Here is a 14,401-nt window from a genome sequence, read left to right as displayed (position 1 = left end):
AAACAGTGAGTTAGATGCTGTGGTCAAAACAGTGAGTTAGATGCTGTGGTCAAACAGTGAGTTAGATGCTCTGGTCAAAACAGTGAGTTAGATGCTCTGGTGCTGGGATCAAACAGTGAGTTAGATGCTCTGGTCCAAACAGTGAGTTAGATGCTCTGGTCCAAACAGTGAGTTAGATGCTCTGGTCAAAACAGTGAGTTAGATGCTGTGATCAAAACAGTGAGTTAGATGCTCTGGTCCAAACAGTGAGTTAGATGCTCTGGTCCAAACAGTGAGTTAGATGCTCTGGTCAAAACAGTGAGTTAGATGCTGTGATCTGTAAAACAGTGAGTTAGATGCTCTGGTCCAAACAGTGAGTTAGATGCTCTGGTCCAAACAGTGAGTTAGATGCTGTGGTCAAAGTTAGATGCTGTGATCTAAACAGTGAGTTAGATGCTGTGATTAGATGCTGTGATCAAAACAGTGAGTTAGATGCTCTGGTCCAAACAGTGAGTTAGATGCTCTGGTCCAAACAGTGAGTTAGATGTGTGGTCAAAACAGTGAGTTAGATGCTGTGGTCAAAACAGTGAGTTAGATGCTGTGGTCAAAACAGTGAGTTAGATGCTCTGGTCAAAACAGTGAGTTAGATGCTCTGGTCCAAACAGTGAGTTAGATGCTCTGGTCCAAACAGTGAGTTAGATGCTGTGGTCCAAACAGTGAGTTAGATGCTGTGGTCAAAACAGTGAGTTAACTGTGAGTTAGATGCTCTGGTCAAAACAGTGAGTTAGATGCTCTGGTCCAAACAGTGAGTTAGATGCTCTGGTCCAAACAGTGAGTTAGATGCTCTGGTCAAAACAGTGAGTTAGATGCTCTGGTGTGAGTTAGATCAAAAGTGAGTTAGATGCAGTCAAACAGAGTTAGATGCTGTGGTCCAAACAGTGAGTTAGATGCTCTGGTCCAAACAGTGAGTTAGATGCTGGTCCAAACAGTGAGTTAGATGCTGTGTCCAAACAGTGAGTTAGATGCTCTGGTCAAAACAGTGAGTTAGATGCTCTGAGTCAAAACAGTGAGTTAGATGCTGTGGTCAAAACAGTGAGTTAGATGCTCCAGTCAAAACAGTGAGTTAGATGCTGTGGTCAAACAGTGAGTTAGATGCTGTGGTCCAAACAGTGAGTTAGATGCTCTGGTCAAAACAGTGAGTTAGATGCTGTGATCAAACAGTGAGTTAGATGCTCTGGTCCAAACAGTGAGTTAGATGCTCTGGTCCAAACAGTGAGTTAGATGCTCTGGTCAGTGAGTTAGATGCTGTGATCAAACAGTGAGTTAGATGCTCTGGTCCAAACAGTGAGTTAGATGCTGTGGTCCAAACAGTGAGTTAGATGCTGTGGTCAAAACAGTGAGTTAGATGCTCTGGTCAAAACAGTGAGTTAGATGCTGTGGTCCAAACAGTGAGTTAGATGCTCTGGTCCAAACAGTGAGTTAGATGCTCTGGTCAAAACAGTGAGTTAGATGCTGTGGTCAAAACAGTGAGTTTGATGCTCAGTGAGTCAAAACAGTGAGTTAGATGCTCTGGTCAAAACAGTGAGTTAGATGCTGTGGTCCAAACAGTGAGTTAGATGCTCTGGTCCAAACAGTGAGTTAGATGCTCAAAACAGTGAGTTAGATGTGTGGTCAAAACAGTGAGTTAGATGCTTCCAAACAGTGAGTTAGATGCTCTGGTCAAAACAGTGAGTTAGATGCTCTGTGATCAAAACAGTGAGTTAGATGCTCTGGTCCAAACAGTGAGTTAGATGCTGTGATCAAAACAGTGAGTTAGATGCTGTGGTCCAAACAGTGAGTTAGATGCTCTGGTCAAAACAGTGAGTTAGATGCTCCAGTCAAAACAGTGAGTTAGATGCTGTGATCAAAACAGTGAGTTAGATGCTCTGGTCAAAACAGTGAGTTAGATGCTGTGGTCCAAACAGTGAGTTAGATGCTGTGGTCCAAACAGTGAGTTAGATGCTGTGGTCCAAACAGTGAGTTAGATGCTGTGGTCAAAACAGTGAGTTAGATGCTGTGGTCAAAACAGTGAGTTAGATGCTGTGGTCAAAACAGTGAGTTAGATGCTCTGGTCCAAACAGTGAGTTAGATGCTCTGGTCCAAACAGTGAGTTAGATGCTCTGGTCAAAACAGTGAGTTAGATGCTGTGATCTGTGGTCAAACAGTGAGTTAGATGCTCTGGTCAAAACAGTGAGTTAGATGCTCTGAGTTAGGTCAAAACAGTGAGTTAGATGCTGTGATCAAAACAGTGAGTTAGATGCTGTGGTCCAAACAGTGAGTTAGATGCTCTGGTCAAAACAGTGAGTTAGATGCTCTAGTCCAAACAGTGAGTTAGATGCTGTGATCAAAACAGTGAGTTAGATGCTCTGGTCAAAACAGTGAGTTAGATGCTGTGGTCCAAACAGTGAGTTAGATGCTGTGGTCCAAACAGTGAGTTAGATGCTGTGGTCCAAACAGTGAGTTAGATGCTCTGGTCCAAACAGTGAGTTAGATGCTGTGGTCAAAACAGTGAGTTAGATGCTGTGGTCCAAAACAGTGAGTTAGATGCTCTGGTCCAAACAGTGAGTTAGATGCTGTGGTCAAAACAAACAGTGAGTTAGATGCTGTGGTCCAAACAGTGAGTTAGATGCTGTGGTCCAAACAGTGAGTTAGATGCTCTGGTCAAACAGTGAGTTAGATGCTCTGGTCAAAACAGTGAGTTAGATGCTGTGATCCAAACAGTGAGTTAGATGCTGTGGTCCAAACAGTGAGTTAGATGCTGTGGTCAAAACAGTGATGCTCTGGTCAAAACAGTTTAGATGCTCTGGTCCAAACAGTGAGTTAGATGCTCAAAACAGTGAGTTAGATGCTGTGATCCAAACAGTGAGTCTGTGGTCCAAACAGTGAGTTAGATGCTGTGGTCAAACAGTGAGTTAGATGCTCTGGTCAAAACAGTGAGTTAGATGCTGTGGTCAAAACAGTGAGTTAGATGCTCTGGTCAAAACAGTGAGTTAGATGCTCTGGTCCAAACAGTGAGTTAGATGCTCTGGTCAAAACAGTGAGTTAGATGCTCTGGTCCAAACAGTGAGTTAGATTAGTGAGTTAGCTGCTGTGTCAAAACAGTGAGTTAGATGCTGTGGTCAAAACAGTGAGTTAGATGCTGTGGTCAAAACAGTGAGTTAGATGCTCCAGTCAAAACAGTGAGTTAGATGCTGTGGTCAACAGTGAGTTAGATGCTGTGATCCAAACAGTGAGTTAGATGCTCTGGTCAAAACAGTGAGTTAGATGCTGTGATCAAAACAGTGAGTTAGATGCTGTGGTCCAAACAGTGAGTTAGATGCTCTGGTCCAAACAGTGAGTTAGATGCTCTGGTCAAAACAGTGAGTTAGATGCTGTGGTCCAAACAGTGAGTTAGATGCTCTGGTCCAAACAGTGAGTTAGATGCTCTGGTCCAAACAGTGAGTTAGATGCTGTGGTCAAAACAGTGAGTTAGATGCTGTGATCAAAACAGTGAGTTAGATGCTCTGGTCCAAACAGTGAGTTAGATGCTCTGGTCAAACAGTGAGTTAGATGCTGTGGTCAAAACAGTGAGTTAGATGCTGTGAAACAGTGAGTCTGTGGTCCAAACAGTGAGTTAGATGCTGCTCTGGTCAAAACAGTGAGTTAGATGCTGTGGTCAAAACAGTGAGTTAGATGCTGTGGTCAAAACAGTGAGTTAGATGCTCTGGTCCAAACAGTGAGTTAGATGCTGTGGTCAAAACAGTGAGTTAGATGCTGTGGTCAAAACAGTGAGTTAGATGCTCTGGTCCAAAACTGTGGTCCAAACAGTGAGTTAGATGCTGTGGTCAAAACAGTGAGTTAGATGCTGTGGTCAAAACAGTGAGTTAGATGCTCTGTGAGTCCAAACAGTGAGTTAGATGCTCTGGTCCAAACAGTGAGTTAGATGCTGTGGTCAAACAGTGAGTTAGATGCTGTGATCAAACAGTGAGTTAGATGCTGTGGTCAAAACAGAGTTAGATGCTGTGGTCTGAGTCCAAAACAGTGAGTTAGATGCTGTGGTCAAAACAGTGAGTTAGTTAGATGCTGTGGTCAAAACAAAACAGTGAGTTAGATGCTCTGGTCCAAACAGTGAGTTAGATGCTCTGGTCAAAACAGTGAGTTAGATGCTGTGATCAAAAGTGAGTTAGATGCTCTGGTCAAACAGTGAGTTAGATGCTCTGGTCAAACAGTGAGTTAGATGCTCTGGTCCAAAAACAGTGAGTTAGATGCTCTGGTCAAACAGTGAGTTAGATGCTGTGGTCAAAACAGTGAGTTAGATGCTGTGGTCAAAACAGTGTTAGATGCTCTGGTCCAAACAGTGAGTTAGATGCTGTGGTCCAAACAGTGAGTTAGATGCTCTGGTCAAAACAGTGAGTTAGATGCTGTGGTCCAAACAGTGAGTTAGATGCTGTGGTCAAAACATGCTGTGGTCAAAACAGTGAGTTAGATGCTCTGGTCAAAACAGTGAGTTAGATGCTGTGGTCAAACAGTGAGTTAGATGCTCTGGTCAAAACAGTGAGTTAGATGCTCTGGTCCAAACAGTGAGTTAGATGCTCTGGTCCAAACAGTGAGTTAGATGCTGTGTGAGTCTAAAACAGTGAGTTAGATGCTCTGGTCAAACAGTGAGTTAGATGAGTTAGATGCTGTGGTCAAAACAGAGAGTTAGATGCTGTGGTCAAACAGTGAGTTAGATGCTGTGAGTTAGATGCTCTGGTCAAACAGTGAGTTAGATGCTCTGGTCAAAACAGTGAGTTAGATGCTCTGGTCAAAACAGTGAGTTAGATGCTGTGGTCAAAACAGTGAGTTAGATGCTCTGGTCCAAACAGTGAGTTAGATGCTCTGGTCCAAACAGTGAGTTAGATGCTCTGGTCCAAACAGTGAGTTAGATGCTGTGGTCAAAACAGTGAGTTAGATGCTCTGGTCAAAACAGTGAGTTAGATGCTCTGGTCAAAACAGTGAGTTAGATGCTCTGGTCAAAACAGTGAGTTAGATGCTGTGGTCAAAACAGTGAGTTAGATGCTGTGGTCCAAACAGTGAGTTAGATGCTGTGGTCCAAACAGTGAGTTAGATGCTCTGGTCAAAACAGTGAGTTAGATGCTCTGGTCAAAACAGTGAGTTAGATGCTGTGGTCAAAACAGTGAGTTAGATGCTGTGGTCCAAACAGTGAGTTAGATGCTGTGGTCCAAACAGTGAGTTAGATGCTCTGGTCCAAACAGTGAGTTAGATGCTCTGGTCCAAACAGTGAGTTAGATGCTCTGGTCAAAACAGTGAGTTAGATGCTGTGATCAAAACAGTGAGTTAGATGCTGTGGTCAAAACAGTGAGTTAGATGCTGTGGTCAAAACAGTGAGTTAGATGCTCTGGTCCAAACAGTGAGTTAGATGCTGTGGTCAAAACAGTGAGTTAGATGCTGTGGTCAAAACAGTGAGTTAGATGCTCTGGTCAAAACAGTGAGTTAGATGCTGTGATCAAAACAGTGAGTTAGATGCTCTGGTCCAAACAGTGAGTTAGATGCTCTGGTCCAAACAGTGAGTTAGATGCTGTGATCAAAACAGTGAGTTAGATGCTGTGGTCCAAACAGTGAGTTAGATGCTCTGGTCCAAACAGTGAGTTAGATGCTCTGGTCCAAACAGTGAGTTAGATGCTGTGATCAAAACAGTGAGTTAGATGCTGTGATCTAAACAGTGAGTTAGATGCTCTGGTCCAAACAGTGAGTTAGATGCTCCAGTCAAAACAGTGAGTTAGATGCTGTGATCAAAACAGTGAGTTAGATGCTCTGGTCAAAACAGTGAGTTAGATGCTGTGATCTAAACAGTGAGTTAGATGCTGTGAGTGAGTTAGATGCTGTGGATGCTGTGTCCAAACAGTGAGTTAGATGCTGTGGTCAAACAGTGAGTTAGATGCTGTGAGTCAAAACAGTGAGTTAGATGCTGTGATCAAACAGTGAGTTAGATGCTCCAGTCAAAACAGTGAGTTAGATGCTGTGATCAAAACAGTGAGTTAGATGCTCTGGTCCAAACAGTGAGTTAGATGCTGTGGTCCAAACAGTGAGTTAGATGCTCTGGTCCAAACAGTGAGTTAGATGCTGTGATCCAAACAGTGAGTTAGATGCTCTGGTCCAAACAGTGAGTTAGATGCTCTGGTCCAAACAGTGAGTTAGATGCTCTGGTCCAAACAGTGAGTTAGATGCTGTGATCAAAACAGTGAGTTAGATGCTCTGGTCAAAACAGTGAGTTAGATGCTCTGGTCCAAACAGTGAGTTAGATGCTGTGATCAAAACAGTGAGTTAGATGCTCTGATCCAAACAGTGAGTTAGATGCTCTGGTCTGTGAGTTAGATCTGTGATCAAAACAGTGAGTTAGATGCTCTGGTCCAAACAGTGAGTTAGATGCTCTGGTCAAAACAGTGAGTTAGATGCTGTGATCTAAACAGTGAGTTAGATGCTCTGGTCAAAACAGTGAGTTAGATGCTGTGGTCAAAACAGTGAGTTAGATGCTGTGGTCCAAACAGTGAGTTAGATGCTCTGGTCCAAACAGTGAGTTAGATGCTCTGGTCAAACAGTGAGTTAGATGCTCTGGTCCAAACAGTGAGTTAGATGCTGTGATCAAAACAGTGAGTTAGATGCTCTGGTCCAAACAGTGAGTTAGATGCTGTGGTCCAAACAGTGAGTTAGATGCTCTGGTCAAAACAGTGAGTTAGATGCTCTGGTCAAAACAGTGAGTTAGATGCTGTGGTCAAAACAGTGAGTTAGATGCTCCAGTCAAAACAGTGAGTTAGATGCTGTGGTCAAAACAGTGAGTTAGATGCTGTGATCCAAACAGTGAGTTAGATGCTCTGGTCAAAACAGTGAGTTAGATGCAGTGAGTTAGATGCTCTGGTCCAAACAGTGAGTTAGATGCTCTGGTCCAAACAGTGAGTTAGATGCTCTGGTCAAAACAGTGAGTTAGATGCTGTGATCCAAACAGTGAGTTAGATGCTCTGGTCCAAACAGTGAGTTAGATGCTCTGGTCCAAACAGTGAGTTAGATGCTGTGGTCAAAACAGTGAGTTAGATGCTGTCAAAACAGATCAAAACAGTGAGTTAGATGCTCTGGTCAAAACAGTGAGTTAGATGCTAAAACAGTGAGTTAGATGCTCTGGTCAAAACAGTGAGTTAGATGCTGTGGTCCAAACAGTGAGTTAGATGCTCTGTCAAAACAGTGAGTTAGATGCTCTGGTCAAAACAGTGAGTTAGATGCTCTGGTCCAAACAGTGAGTTAGATGCTCTGGTCAAACAGTGAGTTAGATGTTGAGTTAGATGCTCTGGTCAAAACAGTGAGTTAGATGCTGTGGTCAAAACAGTGAGTTAGATGCTGTGATCAAAACAGTGAGTTAGATGCTCTGGTCAAAACAGTGAGTTAACAGTAACAACAAAAAAAGAGTCACAGGTCAGGATTTTCCCAATTGGATCAAATAGTTAGTTAGATGCTCTGGTCCAAACAGTGAGTTAGATGCTCTGGTCAAAACAGTGAGTTAACAGTGAGTTAGATGCTCTGGTCAAAACAGTGAGTTAACAGTGAGTTAGCTGCTCTGGTCAAAACAGTGAGTTAGATGCTCTGGTCAAAACAGTGAGTTAGATGCTGTGGTCTAAACAGTGAGTTAGATGCTCTGGTCAAAACAGTGAGTTAGATGCTGTGATCCAAACAGTGAGTTAGATGCTCTGGTCCAAACAGTGAGTTAGATGCTGTGATCAAAACAGTGAGTTAGATGCTCTGGTCAAAACAGTGAGTTAGATGCTGTGATCTAAACAGTGAGTTAGATGCTCTGGTCAAAACAGTGAGTTAGATGCTCTGGTCCAAACAGTGAGTTAGATGCTGTGATCTAAACAGTGAGTTAGATGCTCTGGTCAAAACAGTGAGTTAGATGCTCCAGTCAAAACAGTGAGTTAGATGCTCTGGTCCAAACAGTGAGTTAGATGCTGTGGTCCAAACAGTGAGTTAGATGCTCTGGTCAAAACAGTGAGTTAGATGCTCTGGTCAAAACAGTGAGTTAGATGCTGTGATCAAAACAGTGAGTTAGATGCTCTGGTCCAAACAGTGAGTTAGATGCTGTGATCTAAACAGTGAGTTAGATGCTGTGATCAAAACAGTGAGTTAGATGCTGTGATCTAAACAGTGAGTTAGATGCTGTGGTCAAAACAGTGAGTTAGATGCTCTGGTCCAAACAGTGAGTTAGATGCTCTGGTCCAAACAGTGAGTTAGATGCTGTGGTCAAAACAGTGAGTTAGATGCTGTGATCAAAACAGTGAGTTAGATGCTCTGGTCCAAACAGTGAGTTAGATGCTCTGGTCCAAACAGTGAGTTAGATGCTGTGGTCAAAACAGTGAGTTAGATGCTGTGATCTAAACAGTGAGTTAGATGCTGTGATCTAAACAGTGAGTTAGATGCTGTGATCAAAACAGTGAGTTAGATGCTCTGGTCCAAACAGTGAGTTAGATGCTCTGGTCCAAACAGTGAGTTAGATGCTGTGGTCCAAACAGTGAGTTAGATGCTGTGATCCAAACAGTGAGTTAGATGCTCTGGTCCAAACAGTGAGTTAGATGCTCTGGTCCAAACAGTGAGTTAGATGCTGTGGTCAAAACAGTGAGTTAGATGCTGTGATCAAAACAGTGAGTTAGATGCTGTGATCAAAACAGTGAGTTAGATGCTGTGATCTAAACAGTGAGTTAGATGCTGTGATCTAAACAGTGAGTTAGATGCTCTGGTCCAAACAGTGAGTTAGATGCTGTGATCAAAACAGTGAGTTAGATGCTGTGATCTAAACAGTGAGTTAGATGCTCTGGTCAAAACAGTGAGTTAGATGCTGTGATCCAAACAGTGAGTTAGATGCTCTGGTCCAAACAGTGAGTTAGATGCTGTGATCAAAACAGTGAGTTAGATGCTCTGGTCAAAACAGTGAGTTAGATGCTGTGATCTAAACAGTGAGTTAGATGCTCTGGTCAAAACAGTGAGTTAGATGCTCTGGTCCAAACAGTGAGTTAGATGCTGTGATCTAAACAGTGAGTTAGATGCTCTGGTCCAAACAGTGAGTTAGATGCTGTGGTCCAAACAGTGAGTTAGATGCTCTGGTCAAAACAGTGAGTTAGATGCTCTGGTCAAAACAGTGAGTTAGATGCTGTGATCAAAACAGTGAGTTAGATGCTCTGGTCCAAACAGTGAGTTAGATGCTGTGATCTAAACAGTGAGTTAGATGCTGTGATCAAAACAGTGAGTTAGATGCTGTGATCTAAACAGTGAGTTAGATGCTGTGGTCAAAACAGTGAGTTAGATGCTCTGGTCCAAACAGTGAGTTAGATGCTCTGGTCCAAACAGTGAGTTAGATGCTGTGGTCAAAACAGTGAGTTAGATGCTGTGATCAAAACAGTGAGTTAGATGCTCTGGTCCAAACAGTGAGTTAGATGCTCTGGTCCAAACAGTGAGTTAGATGCTGTGGTCAAAACAGTGAGTTAGATGCTGTGATCTAAACAGTGAGTTAGATGCTGTGATCTAAACAGTGAGTTAGATGCTGTGATCAAAACAGTGAGTTAGATGCTCTGGTCCAAACAGTGAGTTAGATGCTCTGGTCCAAACAGTGAGTTAGATGCTGTGGTCCAAACAGTGAGTTAGATGCTCTGGTCCAAACAGTGAGTTAGATGCTGTGGTCAAAACAGTGAGTTAGATGCTGTGGTCCAAACAGTGAGTTAGATGCTGTGGTCAAAACAATGAGTTAGATGCTGTGGTCAAAACAGTGAGTTAGATGCTGTGATCAAAACAGTGAGTTAGATGCTGTGATCTAAACAGTGAGTTAGATGCTGTGATCTAAACAGTGAGTTAGATGCTCTGGTCAAAACAGTGAGTTAGATGCTGTGATCAAAACAGTGAGTTAGATGCTGTGATCTAAACAGTGAGTTAGATGCTGTGATCAAAACAGTGAGTTAGATGCTCTGGTCCAAACAGTGAGTTAGATGCTCTGGTCCAAACAGTGAGTTAGATGCTGTGGTCCAAACAGTGAGTTAGATGCTGTGATCCAAACAGTGAGTTAGATGCTCTGGTCCAAACAGTGAGTTAGATGCTCTGGTCCAAACAGTGAGTTAGATGCTGTGGTCAAAACAGTGAGTTAGATGCTGTGATCAAAACAGTGAGTTAGATGCTGTGATCAAAACAGTGAGTTAGATGCTGTGATCTAAACAGTGAGTTAGATGCTGTGATCTAAACAGTGAGTTAGATGCTCTGGTCCAAACAGTGAGTTAGATGCTGTGATCAAAACAGTGAGTTAGATGCTGTGATCTAAACAGTGAGTTAGATGCTCTGGTCAAAACAGTGAGTTAGATGCTGTGATCCAAACAGTGAGTTAGATGCTCTGGTCCAAACAGTGAGTTAGATGCTGTGATCAAAACAGTGAGTTAGATGCTCTGGTCAAAACAGTGAGTTAGATGCTGTGATCTAAACAGTGAGTTAGATGCTCTGGTCAAAACAGTGAGTTAGATGCTCTGGTCCAAACAGTGAGTTAGATGCTGTGATCTAAACAGTGAGTTAGATGCTCTGGTCCAAACAGTGAGTTAGATGCTGTGGTCCAAACAGTGAGTTAGATGCTCTGGTCAAAACAGTGAGTTAGATGCTCTGGTCAAAACAGTGAGTTAGATGCTGTGATCAAAACAGTGAGTTAGATGCTCTGGTCCAAACAGTGAGTTAGATGCTGTGATCTAAACAGTGAGTTAGATGCTGTGATCAAAACAGTGAGTTAGATGCTGTGATCTAAACAGTGAGTTAGATGCTGTGGTCAAAACAGTGAGTTAGATGCTCTGGTCCAAACAGTGAGTTAGATGCTCTGGTCCAAACAGTGAGTTAGATGCTGTGGTCAAAACAGTGAGTTAGATGCTGTGATCAAAACAGTGAGTTAGATGCTCTGGTCCAAACAGTGAGTTAGATGCTCTGGTCCAAACAGTGAGTTAGATGCTGTGGTCAAAACAGTGAGTTAGATGCTGTGATCTAAACAGTGAGTTAGATGCTGTGATCTAAACAGTGAGTTAGATGCTGTGATCAAAACAGTGAGTTAGATGCTCTGGTCCAAACAGTGAGTTAGATGCTCTGGTCCAAACAGTGAGTTAGATGCTGTGGTCCAAACAGTGAGTTAGATGCTGTGATCCAAACAGTGAGTTAGATGCTCTGGTCCAAACAGTGAGTTAGATGCTCTGGTCCAAACAGTGAGTTAGATGCTGTGGTCAAAACAGTGAGTTAGATGCTGTGATCAAAACAGTGAGTTAGATGCTGTGATCAAAACAGTGAGTTAGATGCTGTGATCTAAACAGTGAGTTAGATGCTGTGATCTAAACAGTGAGTTAGATGCTCTGGTCCAAACAGTGAGTTAGATGCTGTGATCAAAACAGTGAGTTAGATGCTCTGGTCCAAACAGTGAGTTAGATGCTGTGATCAAAACAGTGAGTTAGATGCTGTGATCTAAACAGTGAGTTAGATGCTCTGGTCCAAACAGTGAGTTAGATGCTGTGATCAAAACAGTGAGTTAGATGCTCTGGTCCAAACAGTGAGTTAGATGCTGTGATCAAAACAGTGAGTTAGATGCTCTGGTCCAAACAGTGAGTTAGATGCTCTGGTCCAAACAGTGAGTTAGATGATGTGGTCCAAACAGTGAGTTAGATGCTCTGGTCCAAACAGTGAGTTAGATGCTCTGGTCAAAACAGTGAGTTAGATGCTCTGGTCCAAACAGTGAGTTAGATGCTCCAGTCAAAACAGTGAGTTAGATGCTCTGGTCCAAACAGTGAGTTAGATGCTGTGGTCAAAACAGTGAGTTAGATGCTGTGGTCCAAACAGTGAGTTAGATGCTGTGGTCAAAACAGTGAGTTAGATGCTCTGGTCCAAACAGTGAGTTAGATGCTGTGGTCCAAACAGTGAGTTAGATGCTCCAGTCAAAACAGTGAGTTAGATGCTGTGGTCCAAACAGTGAGTTAGATGCTGTGGTCCAAACAGTGAGTTAGATGCTCTGGTCCAAACAGTGAGTTAGATGCTCTGGTCCAAACAGTGAGTTAGATGCTCTGGTCAAAACAGTGAGTTAGATGCTGTGATCCAAACAGTGAGTTAGATGCTGTGGTCAAAACAGTGAGTTAGATGCTCCAGTCAAAACAGTGAGTTAGATGCTGTGGTCAAAACAGTGAGTTAGATGCTGTGATCCAAACAGTGAGTTAGATGCTCTGGTCAAAACAGTGAGTTAGATGCTGTGATCAAAACAGTGAGTTAGATGCTCTGGTCCAAACAGTGAGTTAGATGCTCTGGTCCAAACAGTGAGTTAGATGCTCTGGTCAAAACAGTGAGTTAGATGCTGTGATCCAAACAGTGAGTTAGATGCTCTGGTCCAAACAGTGAGTTAGATGCTCTGGTCCAAACAGTGAGTTAGATGCTGTGGTCAAAACAGTGAGTTAGATGCTGTGATCAAAACAGTGAGTTAGATGCTCTGGTCAAAACAGTGAGTTAGATGCTCTGGTCAAAACAGTGAGTTAGATGCTCTGGTCAAAACAGTGAGTTAGATGCTGTGGTCAAAACAGTGAGTTAGATGCTCTGGTCAAAACAGTGAGTTAGATGCTCTGGTCAAAACAGTGAGTTAGATGCTCTGGTCCAAACAGTGAGTTAGATGCTCTGGTCAAAACAGTGAGTTAGATGCTGTGATCCAAACAGTGAGTTAGATGCTCTGGTCAAAACAGTGAGTTAGATGCTCTGGTCAAAACAGTGAGTTAGATGCTGTGGTCAAAACAGTGAGTTAGATGCTCTGGTCAAAACAGTGAGTTAACAGTAACAACAAAAAAAGAGTCACAGGTCAGGATTTTCCCAATTGGATCAAATAGTTATTATTAGTTAGATGCTCTGGTCCAAACAGTGAGTTAGATGCTCTGGTCAAAACAGTGAGTTAACAGTGAGTTAGATGCTCTGGTCAAAACAGTGAGTTAACAGTGAGTTAGTTGCTCTGGTCCAAACAGTGAGTTAGATGCTCTGGTCAAAACAGTGAGTTAGATGCTGTGATCTAAACAGTGAGTTAGATGCTCTGGTCAAAACAGTGAGTTAGATGCTGTGATCCAAACAGTGAGTTAGATGCTCTGGTCCAAACAGTGAGTTAGATGCTGTGATCTAAACAGTGAGTTAGATGCTGTGATCAAAACAGTGAGTTAGATGCTCTGGTCAAAACAGTGAGTTAGATGCTGTGATCTAAACAGTGAGTTAGATGCTCTGGTCAAAACAGTGAGTTAGATGCTCTGGTCCAAACAGTGAGTTAGATGCTGTGATCTAAACAGTGAGTTAGATGCTCTGGTCAAAACAGTGAGTTAGATGCTCCAGTCCAAACAGTGAGTTAGATGCTCTGGTCCAAACAGTGAGTTAGATGCTCTGGTCCAAACAGTGAGTTAGATGCTCTGGTCTAAACAGAGAGTTAGATGCTCTGGTCTAAACAGTGAGTTAGATGCTCTGGTCAAAACAGTGAGTTAGATGCTGTGATTAAAACAGTGAGTTAGATGCTGTGGTCAAAACAGTGAGTTAGATGCTCTGGTCAAAACAGTGAGTTAGATGCTCTGGTCTAAACAGTGAGTTAGATGCTCTGGTCAAAACAGTGAGTTAGATGCTGTGGTAATGCCAATACTGTTCTCACTGTAAGGTCTATTACACCTGTTGCATTCGGCGCATGTGACAATTTGATTGGATCAAAAGAGTGAGTTAAATGCTTTGGGTCAAAACAGTGAGGAAGATTTCTGAAGTATTCATTTACACGTGGCAAATAAACGTGTCACTCTATAAGTAAAGGATAATACAACGATAATACAATGCGTTGTATGGAAAATAAATGAGCGACGTGGAAGGTGTGTTTTCTCGACGCGCTTAGTGAAAGTAGGAAAAACTGACCTTCAACAGAGTGGCATTATTTTCCCCGTGAACGAATAGAGACCCGAGTTGATTATCCCTTTTATACCATGGCTATAATTTAACACATTTACCTCTAGAAATGTGTTAATTTGCAGGTAGAAATGTGTTCAACAGCCACTGAAGTAGCTAGCTTGTTTACTTAGATAGCTACGGTAGTTGCCGTGGTAACCAAACAGACTTGCTAGCTCAGCTAACCAAACCATCGGTCCTAGCTTACTAAGTATGAAAATCCCTTTTAAAAATGACAATAATGTTTTCAATTAAACTTTTTTTTTTTTTGCTTTAAAAAGCAGCTCAAACATAGAATATGTAAGAATGAAGTAAAGCCATTGAATTCTACCGTGTTGATATTGTAACGACCCTGGGTTTATAAGCGGAAATCGACTCTGCCGCACGAGCTTGCTTTTACAGTCGATAGCGCGGGACATCG

The 14,401-nt window shown here is 42.5% G+C and overlaps 1 protein-coding gene across 1 annotated transcript in view; it reads right to left on the bottom strand.

Annotated features, from left to right (window-relative positions):
• LOC127908431 (mitochondrial glutamate carrier 1-like) overlaps nucleotides 1–14,108 on the bottom strand; it is a 77,646-nt gene extending 63,538 nt beyond the window's left edge. Inside the window, 1 exon segment of the mRNA XM_052466812.1 lies at nucleotides 13,951–14,108. The gene's annotated coding sequence lies outside the window, so the exon portion shown is untranslated.
• Nucleotides 14,109–14,401: the final 293 nt, after the last annotated feature.

The sequence above is a fragment of the Oncorhynchus keta genome, chromosome 17 (genome assembly GCF_023373465.1).
Source record: "Oncorhynchus keta strain PuntledgeMale-10-30-2019 chromosome 17, Oket_V2, whole genome shotgun sequence".
Taxonomy (NCBI): domain Eukaryota; kingdom Metazoa; phylum Chordata; class Actinopteri; order Salmoniformes; family Salmonidae; genus Oncorhynchus; species Oncorhynchus keta.
Note: the sequence above shows the minus strand (reverse complement) of the source record. Positions and strands in the feature narration are given on the sequence as shown.